The sequence below is a fragment of the Canis lupus genome, chromosome 5 (assembly GCF_048164855.1).
Source record: "Canis lupus baileyi chromosome 5, mCanLup2.hap1, whole genome shotgun sequence".
Taxonomy (NCBI): domain Eukaryota; kingdom Metazoa; phylum Chordata; class Mammalia; order Carnivora; family Canidae; genus Canis; species Canis lupus.
In genome coordinates, this window is record NC_132842.1 from 81,162,346 (window position 1) to 81,181,692 (window position 19,347).

A 19,347-nucleotide genomic window follows, 5' to 3' on the forward strand; every position below is an offset into this window, starting at 1 on the left:
CAGGTGTGCTGTCCACCGGCCACCACCATCTCACCCTTGCGCACTCCTGGCAGCACGGAGGGCTCAAACAGTTCGTTCTCCCCAGCACTTCTCCATCCAGGGCACAGCAACGTGGACGGAGCAGGCCTCTGGAGGACTGGGATCGCCTCCTGCCGAAGTCATAGTAGAAACACGCAAGGCCAAGGCAGGGAGGCAGCTGGGCGCCGCTTTCCCGTCTGCCCCCCCTGCAATCTCCGCTCGCCCCGGCACCTGCCAGCTCGCGTGGTCAGGGGATGTCAATGGGGAAACAGGAAAAGGAAAAACAAAAGCTGATGGCTTTTTGATGCCTGCTGACACAGATTCACGTTACACTTACTTTTCTGTTTCCTGCGTGGAGGAATCGGTTGGATCATTTTCACCAGAGCCTGCCCTTTGTTGTTAGCTAAGGGTCAGTGGCTGTGCTGAGCTCTTCACACGCTTTATCTCATTTAATTTTCGGGGCTGCACTACAAAGTTGGTACCATTAGACACACCATTTACGGGGGAGGAAATTGAGGCACAGAAAGGTTAAGCGACTTGCCCGAGGTCACACAGCTAGAGAGGCCCGGAAATAGGCTGCCAAGCCAAGACTGACTTCAGGGTCCTTGCTCCACTGCCTCACAGCACGTGGTTCCCGCCACACGGTTCACAGCAGAGGGGAATGACTACTCATTAGAACAAACGGGGTCAGTGATTTCCCCAAAACACGCCCGGCCACAGTTCCATCTTAACCGGGCACCCCAGGCAGTTAGAAAGGGATCGGGATTAAGGTAAGCAAGTGAGGCAGGATCCTGCAGGATTAGATCTTATCTTTATTTAAAATTTTGATATTTTGCTCATCATAGGTTTTTTTTTTTTGCATTAAATTTGGTATCTTAAAAGATTGCATTAAAATAGAATTTCCCTTACACTGACATTTTTTTTTTCCCTTACATTGAGATTTTTGATACCCCCTGCAATTTTGCCCTGGAGGGGACCGCCCCTTACTCAGGCCCTGGCGCTGAGTTACAAAGCCCCACCTTGGCATCCATGCTGGGTCAGGGGCAGGTAATATGAGCATGAATACCCAGCCCCCACCTTGAGCCCAAAGCCTGGTGGTGGGGGTGGGGGGTAAATAAGTAGATTTGTAGGGAGCAGCACCTAGTAGCTTTAAGGACACGTGTCATCAGTGCTGGGCCAGAGTCCTGCCCCTTTACCCTACTAGCTGAGGGAGCTCAGGCAAGTCACTGAACTTGCCCGGGCCTCAGCTTCCTCAGCTTTAGAATGAGATAAATGGCAGTACGTAGCTCACGTGGGGGGGGGGGGGGCGGGGGCTTTGTCCGCACAAAGCAGTTAGAGAACACTGAACCAAAGGACACTCTCACTGTGGGGTGGCTGGCGTTGTCATAAAGATCCTGTGAATAGTGAGTGTGAGCACCTGGCGAATCCGGAGGCGGGAGAGCTGGAGAGGGCTGGAGTCACCTGCTGGTGAGGTTGGGGGGAGGCAGGACTCCAGGTAGAGCTCCACCAAGACTTTGGTTTGGAGCAGGTGGGGAGGGCGTGGTGTACTGCAGAAAGGATATGACGACAGCCTCTCCAGATAGTTTTCTAAGTTAATTAACTTATTTTTAATTGTGGCAAAATATACATGACATGAAATGTGTCACTGTAACCATTTTTATGAGTAGTTTGGTGGCATGAAATACAGTCACACTGTTGTGCTACCATCATTGCTGTCCGTCTCCAGAGCTCTTTTCACCTTGCAAAACTGAAAGTGTGCACCCATTAAATACTAAAAGATGGAAAGAGAAACCTAAGGTTGGAGGATGGCCGGATGGGTGGATGGACAACGGGTGGATGGATGGATGGGTGGACAAACGGATGGCTGAGCACAGTTGGGTGGATAGAAGGATGAAGGTCAGTGCCAGCATGCAGGTGCATGGATTGAGAGATGGTCAGATGGGATATGGTCCAATCCTAGAGTAGCTCACAGCCTCCTAAGGAGAGAGACAAGTCCTCCCTAGAAAGAGGGTCCACACTGGACAAATGCCACCAGGAGGGCATGATGATGCCAGCTGAAGACAGGCAGACACCACCAGCCTTCCCAGCAGCCCTGTAACCAGGTGGTGAGTGCTGATGAGTGTCTCCTTCTCAGGTGGAGGTAAGAGGAGCTGGGCCCTCGAGACCGAGGCCATAGCCTATGCAGAGGCCAGAGACAGGAAAGCAAAGGACAGACAGGCCATTCTCATTTGAAAAGTAAAGCACTGCCAGTTATTAATCAGGTGACACCAGGTTGCCTCACCTCCCCTGAGCCTCAGTTTTCAGAACTGTGAGGGTTATGATGGCATCAGTCTCTGAGCCTGGTTGTGAGAATCGAGTAAGAACACAAAGCACGAAGCTCAAAGTTCTCAGAAAGTACCATCTCTTCTGAACTGCCCGCCCACCCTCGGGTCCCCTCCTCCTGGGGTGTGCAGGCTGCCTGCGGCCAGTCTGGGAGGGGCCCCCTGGCACCACACAGGACCGAACCCCAGGGCAGCCAGGCCAGTGACTTCCTCCTGGGACCCCCCCCACCCCCAGTGCTGATTGGCTGAGGTTCCCCCCTCGAGCCCCTTCATTATTCTCCAACATGCACCTGCCTTCACTTTATTCATGAAGATTTGCATCGATTTTGCCATAAACCGTTATGAATTCAGCTTGTGGAAAAAATAACATTGATCCTCTGCCTCGTAATTTGTCTCTGGGCTGCAGGGCCTGCTAATGGCTTTCCCAGAGATTTATGTGGGGGGGGGGGGGTCAGGGGACATGGCTCCAGTCACCCACTCCACACCGCCACCTTTGCTCTTAGGGCTTTCTTTGGGGACCTGGTCCCTTTGGTGGAAAATGGTCCGGTTTAGTGATGCTGGACCAGAGGCCCTGCCGGCTGTCACCTGCTCACTGCAGGGGAAGGGAGGAGAGATGGAGGTGGGGGAAGGAGGAAGCCCGGAGAGCCAAGCAAGGCAGGGAAGTAACGTTCCCCGAGCGGCCTCCACACACCCTAGTGCTCCGAACTTCTCCTACCTTCTGTGAACTTTGTAAGGACAGAACCGGTGTCCTTAGCTCCATGTGTAACGAAAAACTGAGCTTGGAGAGGCTGAAGCCATGGTGAGAGCCACACACATGCAGGGGCTCCGGCCAGTGCTGCAGCCCAGATGGGGCCGAGACGCAGCTTCCTTCCTGCCCGGGCGCCTGGAGAGTCACACTGCCCTGCATCGCCTGGCACGCGGCTGCGCCCTCGCCGACAGCCTGGGCAGAGCGGGTGTCTGTCACTTGCAGGAACCTCCTCCACCGCTCTCTTCCCCTCCTTGGAGACCTTGGGCAGGGCAGCCGGGAGTCGGGGAAAGGCTCCGTACCCACCGCCGCGACCTCGGCCGTTGGCCTTCATCACCCCGTCGTCGCTGTGACTGCCACTGACCGAGCTCTTGCTGTGCGCCGGGCGCCACTGTCACACTCGGTTCGACTCGCTCGCCTACACCTTAAAACAGCTCCGTGGGGCAGGCAGGACCGTTACAGATGCGGAGACGGGGCCCCAGAGGCCAGTTACCTGCTCGGGGTCCCCACAGGTCGTAAGCGGCAGGATCCGGACTCAAGCTCAGGCGGGTGATGCTTCCCTCTGGGTTCTCGGTCCCGGCTCGCAGGTGCCTCTGCCTCCCGTTGCCTGGAAGGACGCAGAGGTCGTGGGAGTTGCGCGTCGGGGCAGGTGCCGCCGACTCCACCCGTGCCCCTTCACCTCCGTGCACTGTTTTCACAGACCCCCAGGTCTTTCCCTTGCACTTGGGCCCGGGGACGATGCACGACGGGGGCCGCGGCGGGTCCCGCGGGGAGAGCAATTGCCCCCGGCTCATGGGGGCGCGGCGCGGGGCTGGCGGCCTTCGTCTGGGCGCTGCCCCGCCCGCCCCCTCGTGCTCCGCTTCCCCGCGTGCGCACGAAGAGCCAGGAGCGGCCAGGCTTGGCGGGAGGTGCCGGCCCGGGAAGCCCTGCGCCGCCAGCGGCTCTTGCCCAGGCCACGACCCGCCCGAGGAAGGGGCGCTGCGGCCCACGACCCGCGCCCTCCTTCCGTTTGCTTCGCACCGTCCGCCCACAGGTAACCGCACCCCCGGATCCCGTGCAGGTGCGCTGTCGCGGTGCAAACCCCCGCCTTGGACCTCCTAGGATCTCCCAGCCCCGGGAGGGGCGGACAGGAGGCTTGGACTCGGCTGCCACGGTCCATCCTGGAGGACGTGAGCGGCTCGGGGGTCGCGGGGGTGGGGGTGGGGGAGGGGGAGGCAGTGGGGGAGGGAAGCGAGGCGGTGGGGGAGGTAGGGGGAGAGGAGGGGGGGGGGCGTGGGGGGCGAGGGGGGAGGAGGGGCAGTGGGGAAGAGGGGGAGGGGGAGGCGGGGTGGGGAGGCGGGCGCGGTGGGGGAGGGGAGGCGGGAGCCAGGGTGGGGGAGGGGGAGGGAGGGGCGGGGTGGAGGTGGGGGAGGGGAGGGAGGCAGTGGGGGAAGGGAGGCGAGGTGGTGGGGAGGTGGGTGGCGGGGTGAGGGAGGGGAGGCGGGGAAGGGGAGGCAGGGGCGAGGGTGGGGGAGGGGGGAGGGGCGGTGGAGGAGGGGAGGGATGTCAGGGGGGTGAGGGTGGGGGAGGAGGGGCGGTGGGGAAGAGGGGGAGGCGGGCGCGGTTGGGGAGGGGTAGGAAGGGGCGGGGGTGGGAGGAGAGGGGGCGGTGGGGGAGGAGTGGGGGAGGCAGGGGCGAGGGTGGAGGTGGGGGAGGGGGAAGGGAGGGCGGGAGGGGAGTGGGTGGGGGAGGGTCGGCGGCTTGAAGCAACCCGCTTTGGAGGGATGGCTGGCAACGGGCCGCGTGGTGACCAGGTCCCCCCTCCCCTTTCCCCCTCCCCCCTTCCCGCCCCTCCCCCCGGCTCCCTTGTCTTCACGCCCCGCCCTCCGACCACAGGCCGAGCTCGCCGCACACCCCGCTCCGGGGCCAGAGTGCGCTGCGGTCGAGACGCAGCCTGGGCTGCTGCGCCAACAGGAGCTGACGGCGTCGCGGTCCCGCGTGACGGTGGGTCCCGGCGGATAAGGAAGCGTCACGCCGCCGTCCGCACGTGGCCGAGCGTCGGCACCAGCAGGCAGGGCCCAGAGCGGAAGTGGAGGGTGCTTCTTGTTCTTTTAAGGGCATGACCCCGGAAGTAGCTCAGGTACCTTCCTCTGAAGTTTCATTGGTCAGGACGCCGTCACGTGGGCTCATGTAGCCGCACAGGAGCATGGGAAGTGTAGTCTCCGGCTGGTGACCGTGTGGCCCCCGCACAGGTTGGCAGTTCCGTTACAAAAAGAAAAAGAAAGCAGTTGAATGTTGGAGACCATCCCCTGTGACAAAGTCAAGCGCTGCGCACATAGGAGGACGGAGGCTCGGAGAAGGTAAATAAGTCGCCCAAGATGAGACGGCGAGCAAGAGGGAGAGAGCGGACCGGGTCCAGGGCCCACGCGTGTAGCGACGATGTGCGTCTGCCTCGTGGGCACAGGCAGGCTCCCAGCATAGTGCTCACACGTAATAGGACTTCAGTCAAGGTTGCTTTCCCTCGGCCCTAGCCCTAGAGAGCCAGGTCCCAAAGAAGCAGGTTGAGGGGCCCTGCCACTGTCCTCACCCACGCAGGTAGGTTTTGAAAAGGAAGTGCAGGAAATAATACTTTCTGGAACATCGTGAGATGGTTTAGCCAAATGACATCCTGGATCTTTGATATTTTGGGAAAATAGCGTGTAGCCGTCCAAATAGCGTGCACATGTTCATGCATGTTTCTTGAAGTGGGTTCTGCAAACACCATTTGACTTACAGAGCCCGGGGATTGGCATTGACCTTGATGTGCACCAGAGCTTGACAACCGTGGGTGTGGCATTTACCTGGCACATGGTTACCTGTGGACACAGTCCCAGGCGGTAGGCGGGCAGGACAAGGGCAGTCTCTGGCTTGTGAACCAGATGGATCTGAGTTCAAACTCAAGCTCTACCACTTGCCAGCCTTGCGAGTCTGGACAGATTACTGCAGCATTATGGCCTCAGCGTCCTCATCTGGTAAATGAGCATGAAAATGCCTGCCTCCCCCGATGGTCCTTTCGTTCGGTAAATATATGTTGAGCACACACCACATGCTAAGTCCTGCCCTAGGCATTGAGCAGAACACATCGGACCTGCTCTTATGAGCTCATGTGACGGTGGGGAGACTGAATAGGCCGGGAAAATGAGTGACGTGCAGTGTTTGCTAGACACTTGTAAGTGTTACAGACAAAAGTGAAGCAGGGACAAGGCAATAGGATCCCCGCAGACATAGGTGAGGTGTCCAAGGAAGGCTCCACGGAGGTGACATTTAAGGGAGTCGCACCACTGCTCGACAGCAGCAGCATTGTCAGGGGAGGGATCAGCATGGTCTGAGGCAGGAAGAGGCCTGGGAGCCAAGGTGGCTGGAGCAGAGAGAGCAAAGGGGGAAGAACAGGACGGGGTGGGGCTGGGGGGCACTGAGGGGCCAGACGATAAAGGGCATCCAAAAGCTATGAGGTTTTAGCCTTATGTTGTTGGGACCGAAGCCCTTGGAGGGTTCTGTGCAGAGAAGCGGCATCACTGAGCTTATCTGTCACCAGAATCCTCTGGGAGATACGCAGAGGCTGCTCCCCTTGCTAAGAGGCATGCCGGGAAGCCGGAAGCCGAGGCAGTGGTCTGGCAGGGAGAGCAGCGCTGAGATCTGATGAGATGGCGTGATCTGATCAGATGGCCTGGCTGGCGCTCCGACATCGCTCCCCCCATGCCAGCTCACGGGGCTTGTGATGGCCACCCCAAAGCCCTGCACACACAGGACAGCACCCAGCTTTCCCACTTGAGGGAAGTGCCCAGGGCCCCTGGAAGCCTTGGCAAGAGTTTCTCGGAGCCCAGGCCTCTCAGCGTCGGGCCTGCTCCCCATGGCACCTGGGCTGGCGTGTGCGGCTAGGGAAGGGCTGGGCAGTGGTATCTCGGTCATGCAGACCTCTCCCGTGGATGCACCGTCTCAGTGGAATTTTCCCACCAACAGAGCACACGGAATTAGCTGGAACGCCTATCACAGTCACTTGGACACGCTGCAGACCCAACCCCAAGAAGGGGGGATGGAGCTCAGGTGGTCTCTGGCAGCCTCTGCCAGGGTCCCTCGTGGGTCTCTGCATCGGCCTCTTGCAGCCCCAGCACACTGTCAGTGTCCCCCCTGCCCCGCCTGCCCCGTCCCCTGCTGCGTGCCGGGAGGGGAGGTGGAGGCTCGGGAAGAGGAGAGGGCTACTGGCTGTGGACCTGCCCGAGCACCTGCGTGGCGCTCTCTGCATGTGGGCGTGTTAGGCTGGATACCTGAGCATGAGGGCGAGTGTCGGGAGGTGGGCCTTCCTCTTCAACTTCCCGGTTCACCTGCGTGGGCGCCTGGCTGCACGTGCGTGTCTCTATCTTTCCTTCAGCATCATCGGTGCAGGTGGGTATAGGGGTGCGTCTGTACATGTGGGACTGTGCCTCTGCGCGTCTGGGTGTGCGCCTCTGTTTTGGGACCTGTGTTATGGGTCCGTGTTCGTATGCTCACGCTGCTGCTAAGGCAAGCCTTGGGTCTTTGTGTGTCCGTGCATGTGTGTGTGTGTGTGTGTGTGTGTGTGCGCTTTCAGGACTGTAGGAATGCAGGAATGGGCGAGTGTGCCCACACCTCCAGGGCCAAGCCTTTCCCTCCTGGGGTGCAGGGACCCTGACTGTCCCATCGGTGGCTCCAAGGGCCCCTTGTCCCCCAGGAAGGCATGAGGCTGCATGGACAGCTGAGGCATATGAATCCTTTGAGCAATTTGATTTTGTTCCTACTTTTGCTCTTACTGCGGGGGCTGAGGTCAGCACTGGTCCACAGAGAGGCACTTCCATGCCAGAGGAGCAAGACGGGGGACACAGGTGAGGAGAGAAGCAAAGTGGGGGGGGAGCAGAAGAAAGAGGAACAGGTGACCAAGAACAACGGTTGAGTGACACAGCCCCAAAGGGGCTATACACACTATTCTCTTTTTTATAGCCAAAGGGACAAGTTGAAAAGATGAAAAATTCTACCAAATTAGGGAGCAGGTGTTGCATACGATGAACACTCATTCATTCATTCATTCATTCATTTCTTTATTTTCAACCAGAATCCATTAATGTCTCTATGTCTGACCCCCCGCCTCCCCCACCCCAGTCCTGATTTTCCAGTTCTCCCTCCCCGTCCTGCCTGCCGATGACAGGCCCTCAAAATGCCCATACTCCCACCCAGGGACAAGTCAGCCGGTTCCTTTCCAGCTCCTTCTTCTGACCCAGTGTAAGATGAGCCCCCTGGTCTTTAATGTCAGGCGTTCGAGCCCCTGGGCCGTGCTCTCCCGGGTTTCCTGAGCACCGCACGGGGAGCAGGGCTTGTGACCGCCCAGGGGCCTCTCCTCCCCGACCTTCCTTCCGTCTCCCCACCCCACCCCACCCCCAGCCCTGCTGTGGGGCCTGCCCGCCTTCCGAGCTCTTCCAAAACCACGCATGAGACGGAGTCAGCAGACGCGACACGCTCTGCACGTGGCAGTGGAACTTCCCGGAGACCCCCGTGGGTGCCCTGTTGACCACGACGCCCTCCCCTGCGGCCACGGACTCCACAGGCCCGGCTGCTCGCTCTGTCTTTCTCTCTCTTTCCCTTGAACTGGACGGTTTCCGAGCGACCCTTCAGGCCTCGGCTCGGCAAAGGGGTGCCGTCCAGAGACCTCGTGAGAAGGACCTGGCTCTGCCATCCGTTCTTCGTGTTGGCGGAGCCCCTTATCCCCACTCCCTCTCTTTCCTCCCCCAGGCAACCCTCCCGGGGTGTGTTATGTGTATCCTTCTGTTTGTATGTCTTTTTTGTGAAATGCATATTGTTGCTTTGTGTGCGTGCATTTTCAATGCACTTAAGTGGCATTTCCACCCCAGCCCTGGGCTTTGCAGTTGATCTGGGTTGCTGTGGGGGCATCTGGTGTGTTGCCTCCAACTGCTCTCAGCCTCACGCTGGCCGTACTGTCCCTCTGTCTATCCAGCTGCCTGTGCAGACTAGCATTTCCTACATCTGCCGTTTGCCAGACCCTGACCAATAAAGGCTCAGACTTGAACGATCAGACTTCATCCTCACGGCAACCGGCTCCATCATCATCCCCGTTTTATGGAAGAGGAAACTGAGGCAGGCAGAGGCTAAAAACAACTTTCCCAGGGCAATGGAGCTGGGAAGTGCCGGAGCTGAGATGTGACTCTAGGCCTGTCTGATTCCAGGGTCTTCTTTTTAATCTCTTGGTCAAACAGCCCCCTCTGGGCCCCTCCCACATCCAACATCCTAGAAGTAGTTGTGCTGAGGCCCAAGAATGGCAGTGATAGTGACAGTTCTTACCTGTTTCCTACCTACTGTGTGCCAGGGTCTTCACATCCTGCGGAGCTGCCGTGTACGGCTGCACAGGTAGCACACCGTACGAGTTCCAGGGGCACTGTCTCCATGTAGTGGGGTGACAACGATCCCATCACGCCAAACACACTATTCTCTTTTTTATAGCCAAGAAGATGAGTCTCAGAGAGGTTATGCAACTTTCCAGAAGCTCCCAGCCACTGAATGGCAGAGTGCAGCTCTGAATGTGTTTAACTGCAGAGACCGATTTCCTGGTGCCTTTAGATGCCCCCCTCCCCCCCTGCCCCGTGCTCCGGCCTAATTCTTTCATGCTGCACAGTCACCTGCAGCCAACCTCTCAAGGCGAGTGTGCCTCTGGTTGTCCCGAGGACTACTGCCCAAGGAGAGATAGGGACACACAAGGTGTATGTGCAGGGGGTGGGCGGTGGGCACTGTGTGCCTGCCATACAGACGCTGCAGTACCGGGCGTGCATGCTCACACTCACCCACCCTCTCCATGCTTATCAGCCTGAGCCAGGGTGTCATGCTCCTCGTGCCCCATTGCATCATGGGTGAGGTCCCCATCCACCCACCAGGTGGTTGCCAAACTCCTCGTGATAGAAGGCCATGGTGAGGGGCACTAATTCAAAGGAAGAAGCCCTTGAGAGAGCTCTGGGTTTTGTTCACAGCATTAAGACAGCTTCAGAGAAAAGCCTTTATTGCAGACAGAAGAATATTATTTCAGAGCTATTCCCCTGGCCCATTACAGCAAAATAATAGAGCTTTAGTTTCTATATATTTGTCATGCTTAGCGCACATGTATTTCAAGTATATTTGACAGCATATAAAATTGAGGTGAAATATTGCAAAATTGGCCAATTCTTGTACATTTTAAATGTATTTCCTTTATTTGTTACACTTATTTTACATATCTACACAATCCATCTTTGGAACTGGAGAAGCAATAAGTGATGAATCGATACCGAGATTTTCCATGGCGAAGAGACTCTCGTTGGACGTGAAATTTCCATTTTGCCAGGCAACTCCTGGTTCTGCCTACAGAGAGAAAGGGCCGAGTTCCTTCATCTTCCTGGGCGATTGCATCTCTCGGGGGCCAGGAGCCGCAGTTATAACGGAGGCAGTGTCTCAGAACCCTTCTCATCTTGGCTGGGGCTGAGCACCAGGCCTTGTCTAATGATAACAGGAAGTTTTATTGGTCTGAGCAGGAGGTCTAATTAGGTGACTAATCTAAAAGTCCTAAAGTTGGGGTTTTTGTCCTGGGATGTTAGGGGTCTCCTTGAAATTGGATGCCCAATTTTGAGCACTTAGGAATCTTTCTGGGGCTGCAAGAGAAAAGTAAACACCTCTCTGGGCTCTGTCCTGCTGGGGAAGAGGGTATCTCCCTTGTCTGGCCCTTCCTGGCCTCCACTCACCCTGGCAGGAGGAGCTGGGTGGTGCCTGGAGCCCAGATGAATAACCACAGCTATGCACCAGCTTACCTGGATCTTTCCGATTGGACCAGTTACTCTCAGGGGCAAGCCCTCTGGAGCGTTGATGTGGATGAGCTCACCCCACTGGCTGCTCAGCAACCCTTCCCTCAGATGGCCACGAAGTCAGAGAGCTCAGGACCTTTGTTCACATACATCTCATCAGGGGCTGCAGGGGCAGAATGGAGTGGCGATTCCCTGGGGCTGAGGCCACAGAACCGCAGGTCTGGAGCTCAGCCCCATGGGTCCCACAAGCACACATCCCGTCACCATGTGCTCTTCCATGAAGACCCTCACCAGTCAGCATCTTAGTGGAGGCCCGTGAAAGACAGGGTTTGTACTCTGACTTGGGATGACCCTTCATCCTTTACGTGTTGGAAGGCAGCTCTTTGGGCCTGCACAAAGCCAGCCACATCTTTTCCCTCTGTGTTCAGCCTAGATGGAGTTTCCACCCAACACCCAGAATGGTCCATTGACTGTTTCCTCGTGCACCCTCTCTGCTGGGCTGAGCTTTATTCACCTCTGTGCTGTCTACACCTGTCTGGCACGTAGAAGTTCTTAAGATGGATGGATGGATGGATGGATGGATGGACGGACGGATATATGGATGAACAGACAGATGGATGGATGGACAGACAGATGGACTGATGCATGGACGCATGGATGGGATGAATTCCTTTAATGAGGTTCCTGCAGGTTTCAACACATGGAAACTGGGCCTGTGAGAAAGTCTATCTTTTGTGTCACCCTACCCAGCAAGGTGCCGTCTATAAAAGCCTCATTAATACTCAAACAATGGAGAGACCGAATCAGCCATGTCCCTCTCTCCATTAAGGACGAAGGCCCCTTGGGAGCACAAGGGGGGCTAATGCATCTCTCCCTATGGCTCTGCGGCAACCGCCGACCCTCAGGGAGCCCATTAGGGAAGGCAAAAAGCTATTGATCCCTGATGAAAGATGCCTAGAATCCTGGGCTGTCACTTCCTGGGCACAGCAGAGGAGGGACAGAGGTAAGACCCTTCTCGTCACTGTTGCCAGCTAGAATCCAGCTGGGCTCTGGAGGCCTGACAGGAGGTGGGTCCTCAGGTTAGCTGAGCTGGAAGGATCATTCCATGCAACCTTCTCCTTTTACAGATGACAAAGCAGGTCCAGACAGAGTGGGTGATTTACCTAAAGCTACACTCTTATAAATAAATTCCAAAAATGGCCCTACTTCCCCCGCCCTGGGATCCATGCCTTTTGCAACTTGACTGTGCAGCTCCACCCCCTGCAAGCAGAATGTGTTTCTCTCCCTCTTGGAGCTGGGCTTGGCCACATGACTCGTCTGACCAAAAGTGCCAAAAATGCTTCCATGCCAGTCTTGAGCCTATGTCTCCAGAGTTTTCTGCACTTTTGGTCTTTTCCTTGTTTGTCTACCCCTTGTAAGCACACTCCTGGGCTCCCCAGCTGGAGCCCAAACAGCTCTGTGTCCCAGCCAGACCCCAGATGTGAGAGAGAGCCCAGCAGAGCCCATGAGAGCTGCCTGGCTGAGCTGCAGCTGGCCAGACAATGAGTGTGCCCTCATCTCAGGAGTGTGCCCTCCTCTCAGGAGTGTGCCCAGGTCCACTCATCCAGCACAACCACCCAGCCGACTCAGACTCGTGTTTAACAATAGTCTGCCACTGACGTTTTGTGGTTGTTTGTTACGCAGCATAGAGATAACTGATACATCTTCACACGTTCCCCCCTTGTTATTCTCACTGCCGTGCCAGGGCGCTCACATCCCCTAAATTATGACAATTGCAGCTACCATGAAAATGACCTCCGCTCCTCCAGCTTTCTCTCCTTCACTAATCCCTCCTCCACCACAGAGGCCTCAATTGGCGGCTCATGGCCTCGAGATTTTTCTTCTTTCATTTCTTTTACCTTTCTTTGTGGCTTCTCTTTTCTTTTTGATCCTACCATGCGTTTAAAAAAAAAAAAAAAAGAGTTTGAGCCAACATTTAAACATTGCTTAGAAAAATCAGAAGATTTTCTTTTGAAAAATCAGAGGATCCTGTGCCTTGCCTTCCTGCATGGCACCGACCGTCTGGGTCTGAGAAGCAGCTGCCCATGAGCCTAGGACTTGTGCCATCCCCACGCTGTGACAACAGTCCTCTCCACTCCCATTTCCCCAACTCCATGCCTGAGCACTAGTCACCATCTATTATTTGCTCTCGGTCTCCTTATTTTAGAGAAATTCCTCTGTACTTGTCTCTGTCAAAAGTTGGCAAATGAAAGCTAGACCTTGAGGGCCTCGTGATTCAAGGAAAATAAAGAGAGTATGTTTCTTTGTGGAAGTGATGGATATTTCCATGTATTTAAAATGCAAACAACAGCCGGTTTCTCTCATTAATACGAGCCCCTGGAGGCATCTGGATTTTCCACTCCAGCCCGAGACCAATCGCCTCAGACTGTGGGCCTACCTACATCTCCAGTCTTCTTTCCCCTGTTTCCCACTGCCCATGCACCCTGACCCCTAGGCCCCATGATCACAGGCTCTGTTCCTGCCCTCACGCCAGCCCACGCAGCACCCTGCACACTCAGTGGGTGACATACTCTTCAGATTTACATCTTCCTTCACACTTTCCCCTGCCTGGATACCTCACCACCACAGCCCGCACTGAGCGAGGACTGCACTTGCTCCCTCTTCTACGCCGCACCGCCCAGCCGGGTGATGATGCTCCCCACTTAAACGGCCACCCCAAGTGCTCCAGCACAGCTGTGCTCCCCCTCCAAGGCGGGGCTAAGGGTTGGGAGACAGGCAATGCCGGCCCAACTGATATACCCTCTCTTCCATTGCGACCCCTGCTGCAGACTTATTACCAAAAGCAGCGTTGGACCTAAATTGAATGTCCCTGATTTGCATCATTTTGCATCTCATTTGCATACCACTTTTTCCCGGGGGTGGGGGGGGTGGGGGTGGATCATCCAAAAATACTGACATTTGTTCACAATTTGCTCCGGATACTCCAGGCTTCCCAACATTGTTCTTTATGCCCCTGCCCTCTCACCTTCTGCTCACCTCTGCTGGGGCTGACCACCCCTGGAAAAATACCTAGAGATCCCAGGTTGGCTTCCAGGCTTGATGTTGGCTGAGCTATTACGTGCTGTGCCCAATGCCCAGCACAGGTCTAAGCATGCCAGGAGCTTAGCAAGAACCTGAATGGATGAGTCCATGCATGAATGAATGAACAAGTGATGGAACTAGTAAGACAAAGGTTAAGCAGGTGGGTGGTGAAGGCATGGTGGAAGAAGAGAAGCCAGGGAGACTTACAGGAAAGAGGTCCCAGGCCAGTAAGAGCTGCAGAAGGACTCAGAGTGAGAAACGTGTGGGTCTGAACCCCAGATACATCAAACTGGTGTGCAACTGTGGGCAAGTCTCTTCCTTGCTGGGTGCCTCGGTTTGTCAGATGAAACCATGGACCCCACTGTGTCCCAGAGCCCAGCACAGTGGCTGACTCAGAGAAGGTGTTCAGAAATACCTGTTGGATGCACGAATGCATGAATGAAGAAATGACTACCCCGTAGGGTTTTGGAAAGATTAAATGAGGTGATGCTCACAAGACACTTTGTGTGGTCTGATACTGACTCATTACTATGGGTTCAGTCCACCCGTCCCACCTGCTGTCCTCACTGGGACACATCCACACACATGTGATCTTGGAGACACGCGTTCCCAGCCCTGCACTAAATGAAACTGGGAACGTCATTCAACAGTTTGCCCAGGGACCAGCTTTGTGCCCTGAACCGGATGCTAGGGAGCCAGAGATGAAACTTGGAATCCTGTCCCTGAGGTCTTTACCGTCAGGTTGGGACAAAAAGGCTACCCCTTGCATGACGTAATTAGAAGTGCAAGGGAGCTGGAACCCTATAAGCTGTAATACCAGGGAGTTCCTCCATGAGCTGGGGAGATTTTGTGGAGGGGCTGGAGGGAGGTAAGAGCCACCAGGGCAGTGAGAGATGGAGGCCAACACGCCCAATGACATCCCGTCTCTGAGCCTCTCCTTGCTGCCCGACACCTCATCGGTAGCCCTGCCTGGTCCTTCTGTCTCAAAGACCCCTGACATATTCTGTGATGTGATTCTCAGACTAAGGGACCTGGAAAGGGTGGGCTCTAGTCTTGGCTCTGCCCCTGACCAGCTGTGGTCACAGCCAAGCCACAGTCCTTCTCTCAGCCTCTGTATCCTCACTTGTAAGATGAGGAGGTGGGAGCCAATATGTGGTTTTCAAACATTGTTTCAGCAGCAGAACACATTCTTTGATTGCAGTATCAGAGAGCAGCCAATAGAAGACAGATGGAAGTGGAACAGCTCGGATAGAGGGGTGACAGGGACAGAGCTCTGGTGTCCCTCCACCACCCTCACCTGTCTGAGAATCCCTGGGCTGACAGCCTCGGCGACCCTCAGCTCCAAGGCCACAGGGCAGTGAGGAAAGCGTATGGGTTTTAGGGACAGAGGGACCTCTGGGGCTGGGTTTAAATCCCAATTCCGCCAATGTCTGGCTTAGCTCTTGTTGCTCCCAAATCCAGGACCTACACAGGATCATTTCCTATACTCACACACTTGTAGGTCTGCTGCGTATTGGCTGATCCAGGCTGACCACCACCACGGGCATGACTCAGGGTCTGCCTCTTGGGCATTTCTGGGACCTGAAGGTGACACTGGGCACATGTGGTCACCTTCACCAACACGCAAAACAACCATTTCACGGCCAAACCCAATGGCAAGAGTCCTGTCCCAGTGAGGCCACAGCAAGGATGGGGTGAAGAGCTGAGGCCCACAAGTCAGTCTACCGCCCCGTCCTTAGGCAGGTGAATCAACCTGTCTGAGCCTCTATGTCCTCATCCAGAAAATGGGACTAATAGTACCCACCTGCCAGGGTTGTCATGGAGACGCGTTCACAAATGATATGTCCCTGCTCCCGCACCAGCTTTACCCTGAGGGCGCCCTGCCCAGGGGACCCTCAGCTCAGACATAAGGTCTGGGAAGCTGGCATGAACTCACAGCTACTGTCCCGTGGCGACGTGTGGCGGGGAAGCCTGGGGCGTGTGTGCGCCTGTGCACGTATGAGCACAGATGTGGGAAGCGCGTCTCTGAAAGGCAGATACTGCAAACCCTGCTTTGTGATGCCGCTCGGAGGCTGAAGTCCCTTTCAGGGCCCAGCTCCCAGATTCTACCCAATGCAAAAATCATCATGTTATAATTACAAGTTAATTAAAGCAGAAGAGATCAAAGCCACTTTAGACAGATTAATGATACAGTGAGTGCCAGAAATTTCACCGTTTTATGTATTAACCACATTGTCGTTTTTATTCCACTTTTTTTCCCCTCTTTTGTGTCAGCTGAAAAGCCTTTCATATCTTTTCTCTGCCCCCCTCAATGTACGAGGAATTTGAAGTCCTAACAGCTGCGAGGAGCTGTCTGTGGAGAAGGGGCACATTCAAAGGATATCAGAAAAATCAACGAGCCTTTTAGCTTCTGAGTAGAATGAAGCTGCCACCCGCCTAACCCTCCTCTACCTTAAAAAAAAAAAAAAAGACCTAGAAAAACATCAGTCATTAAAATCAGGCCAAAGCAAAGGGAGGAATTGGAAGCTGGACTCCCCAGCTCCCGCCTCTCCAGGGAGGCTCTGGGAGCAGAGGGATTTTTGCATGTCAGGTTCACCACTTAGTCTGGCCTATCCCGAAGTGCCATAGGCTGGCTGGCTTGCAAACCTCAGAAATTTCTTTCTGACAGTTCTGGAGACTAGAAATTCACGATCAGGGTGCCAGCAATGGTGGGATGCTGGTGAGAAGCCTCTTCTGGGTTGCAGACTGCTGACTTCTCATCGTGTCCTCATATGGCAGACAGTAGAGAGGAAGCAAGCTTTCTCTTGGCCCTTAGAGGGGCTCTACTCCCATTCATGGGGGGGGGGGTCCACTCTCATGACCTCATCTAATCCTACTTACCTCCCCATAGGCCCCACCTCCTAATACTAGCACTTTGGTGAAGTAGAACTTCAACACATGCATGGGCGGGGGGGGGGGGTGGAAACAGTCTGTAACTACCACCTGGGTGAGCGTGACAACCGGGCCATCAAAGTTTAGCCTGAGGGTCAAGTTATGATTCAGAGAACCCCACAGAATAATAAATAAGTAGCCAATGCCTGCACTCATTCACTCGCTGGTTATTTATCAAATGTCCTCCATCTCCCAGGCATCGGGTTGGGGCTCGGGGTACAGGGGTGAGCAAGTTAGATATTGTATCTGCTCTTGCGGTGTTTACAGTCCAGCGGGTGAGAACACATAATTTACGATTGTAGTTTTAAGTAACATAGAGTGGAACCACCACATCCCCTCAAGTCTCAGTGGCTTAAACTAAAAGTTTTCTCTTCGGCACACAGATCAATCTGTAGGTGAGAGAGAGATCTCCTCAGCAACCCAGGCAGATGGAAGCGTCTTCACGTTCAACTTACAGCTCTCAAATTCACACCCAACCGACAGGCAGAGGGAGGCAGAAGTATGGAAGACCACACCGGGCATTTTTTAATAAGGATTTTATTCCTTTTAGAGACAGAGGGGATGGAGGGAGGAACAGAGGGAGGGGGACCAGCAGGCTCCGTGCTGAGTGCAGAGGCCGACGTGGGGCTCGATCCTCATGTCCCTGAGATCATGACCTAAGCCAAAATCAAGACTTGGATATTTAATGGGATGAGCCACCCAGGTCCCCCCAAGCAGGACATTTTTGTAGCCCTTCCTTATCTTCTGATAGGATGGTGCGGTGTTCACCACTTTCACCCCTCACCTGCTGGTCAGAGCTCAGTCACCTGACCTACCAAGTTGCAAAGGGAGCCAGGAAATACAATGTGGCAGGTGACCCCTCCCTAACCACCGCACCTCCCTATCTATGCAAGGGGTGTGGAGTGTGGGTTAAAGAGCTCACCTCCCTGCCAATACAAACAGTCACAGTGACACTCTATGAGCGCACAATAGGAGAAGCCCAAGGGTCTGTGGGCGCCCACTGTTTCCACCACCTGTTATCCTGTAAGAAACCACTCCCACGATTTAGTAGATTAAAATCCAAATTTATTATTATCTCCCTGAGTTCTGTGGGTTGGCTGGGCTCTGCTGGGCAGGGCCCACCTGGGTCCCTCATGCAGTGGCAGTCCCACGGCTGCTGCACATCCATTTCTTCATTCGCATGTCTGGCACCTCGCCTGGGATGGGCCTGGCAACTCTCTCCGCAGGCGCCAAACTGACCTTCCTCCCAGCTCGGTGGTCTCAGAGCAGAGAGAGTTTCTACACGGTAGCCGGCCTCCCCTGGGTAAATAAGCATCCAGGTAAAAGCTGCACAGCTTTTTATGACCTGGCATTGAAAGGTGCAGAACGTCACTTCCACAGCCTTCGGCTGGCGAAGCCGGGGAGGAAGGCTAGCCCAGATTCAGATTCTTCTGGTTCTGAGCATTCTGTGATTCTCTATCAGATGATAGCCAGGCTTCCAGAAGACGAATCCGGCTGCACTGTACCGGGAGGTTGGGAGACAGCAGGGCGACACACAGGAGATTGTGTTACCATTGTCCTTTATATGCATTTTAAAACTTCCCACTCGGGGTGCCTGGGTGGCTCAGTCAGTTAACCATCTGCCTGAGGCTCAAGGCATGACCCCAGGGTCCTGAGATGGAGCCTTCAAAGGGCTCCGTGCCCGGTGGAGAGTCTTCTTCTCCCTCTCCCTCTGCCCCCTGCCTCTGCTCATGCTCTCGCTCATGTGTGGTCTCCCTCAAATAAATAAAATCGTAAAAAAAATAAATAAATAAAACTTCCCACTCAACTCACCCCCACACACACACACACACACATACCCTCCTCCACCGACAGAGGAACAAGGGCATGAGAAATTGGCACCCTTGTTTGCTTGGTCATCCTGAGCTGTTCACCGCTCTGGAGTATTTCTACGAGGCCTGTTCATACAAGCTGAGTCTGATGGAGCCTTTCACACCTGGGAACACTTCTGTGATGGGAGGACCCAGGGGATCCACCCAGGGGTGTGAAGACATCTGTGGAATACAATTCCCCACCTCTGGTGAGAATCGGGAGACTGAGTCAGCACATGGTCAGCTCCCATCCCTTTATCCCCCATCCCCACCGGTGGGCTTAGCCGGTGCCGCATTCGGGGAGCTATCCGAGCTATCCGCTGAGCTGCAGGGAAGAAGTCCTCCCCAGGGGGCTCTTGGTCAGAGAAGAAAAGTCCGATCCTGCTTTGGCAGTGGGAGGGGGTGGGGGGGACGGGGAGGAAGATTGGGGAATGGGGTGTAAAAGAAGAGAGCGCACGACGAGTCTCGAGGCTGGTGCAGTAAATGGGAGACACACTTGCAAAAGCCATGACATATGAGAGTAAAGGCAGGGATGGAGAGAGCGGTAGAGAGGGGCCTCGTGTTTACTTAACACCATGCTAGGCAACAAAATC

General features: G+C 55.2%; 2 long non-coding RNA genes across 5 annotated transcripts; one reads left to right on the forward strand and one right to left on the reverse strand.

Moving 5' to 3' along the window:
- Positions 1–813: 813 nt before the first annotated feature.
- LOC140634333 (uncharacterized) lies at positions 814–5,139 on the reverse strand. 3 transcript variants are annotated; one of them, XR_012031855.1, is made up of 2 exons: positions 4,978–5,139; positions 814–3,691 (listed from the first exon to the last, which is right to left on the reverse strand). It is a non-coding gene; the product is annotated as an uncharacterized lncRNA (long non-coding RNA). The 3 variants fall into 3 exon arrangements; XR_012031857.1 differs by lacking the exon at positions 4,978–5,139 and adding an exon at positions 4,128–4,245; XR_012031856.1 differs by lacking the exon at positions 4,978–5,139 and adding an exon at positions 4,105–4,233.
- A 74-nt stretch (positions 5,140–5,213) lies between these two features.
- Positions 5,214–17,978, forward strand: LOC140634334 (uncharacterized). Of its 2 annotated transcripts, XR_012031859.1 has the most exons (3): positions 5,214–5,423; positions 9,568–10,638; positions 17,288–17,978. It is a non-coding gene; the product is annotated as an uncharacterized lncRNA (long non-coding RNA). The 2 variants fall into 2 exon arrangements; XR_012031858.1 differs by lacking the exon at positions 9,568–10,638.
- Positions 17,979–19,347: the final 1,369 nt, after the last annotated feature.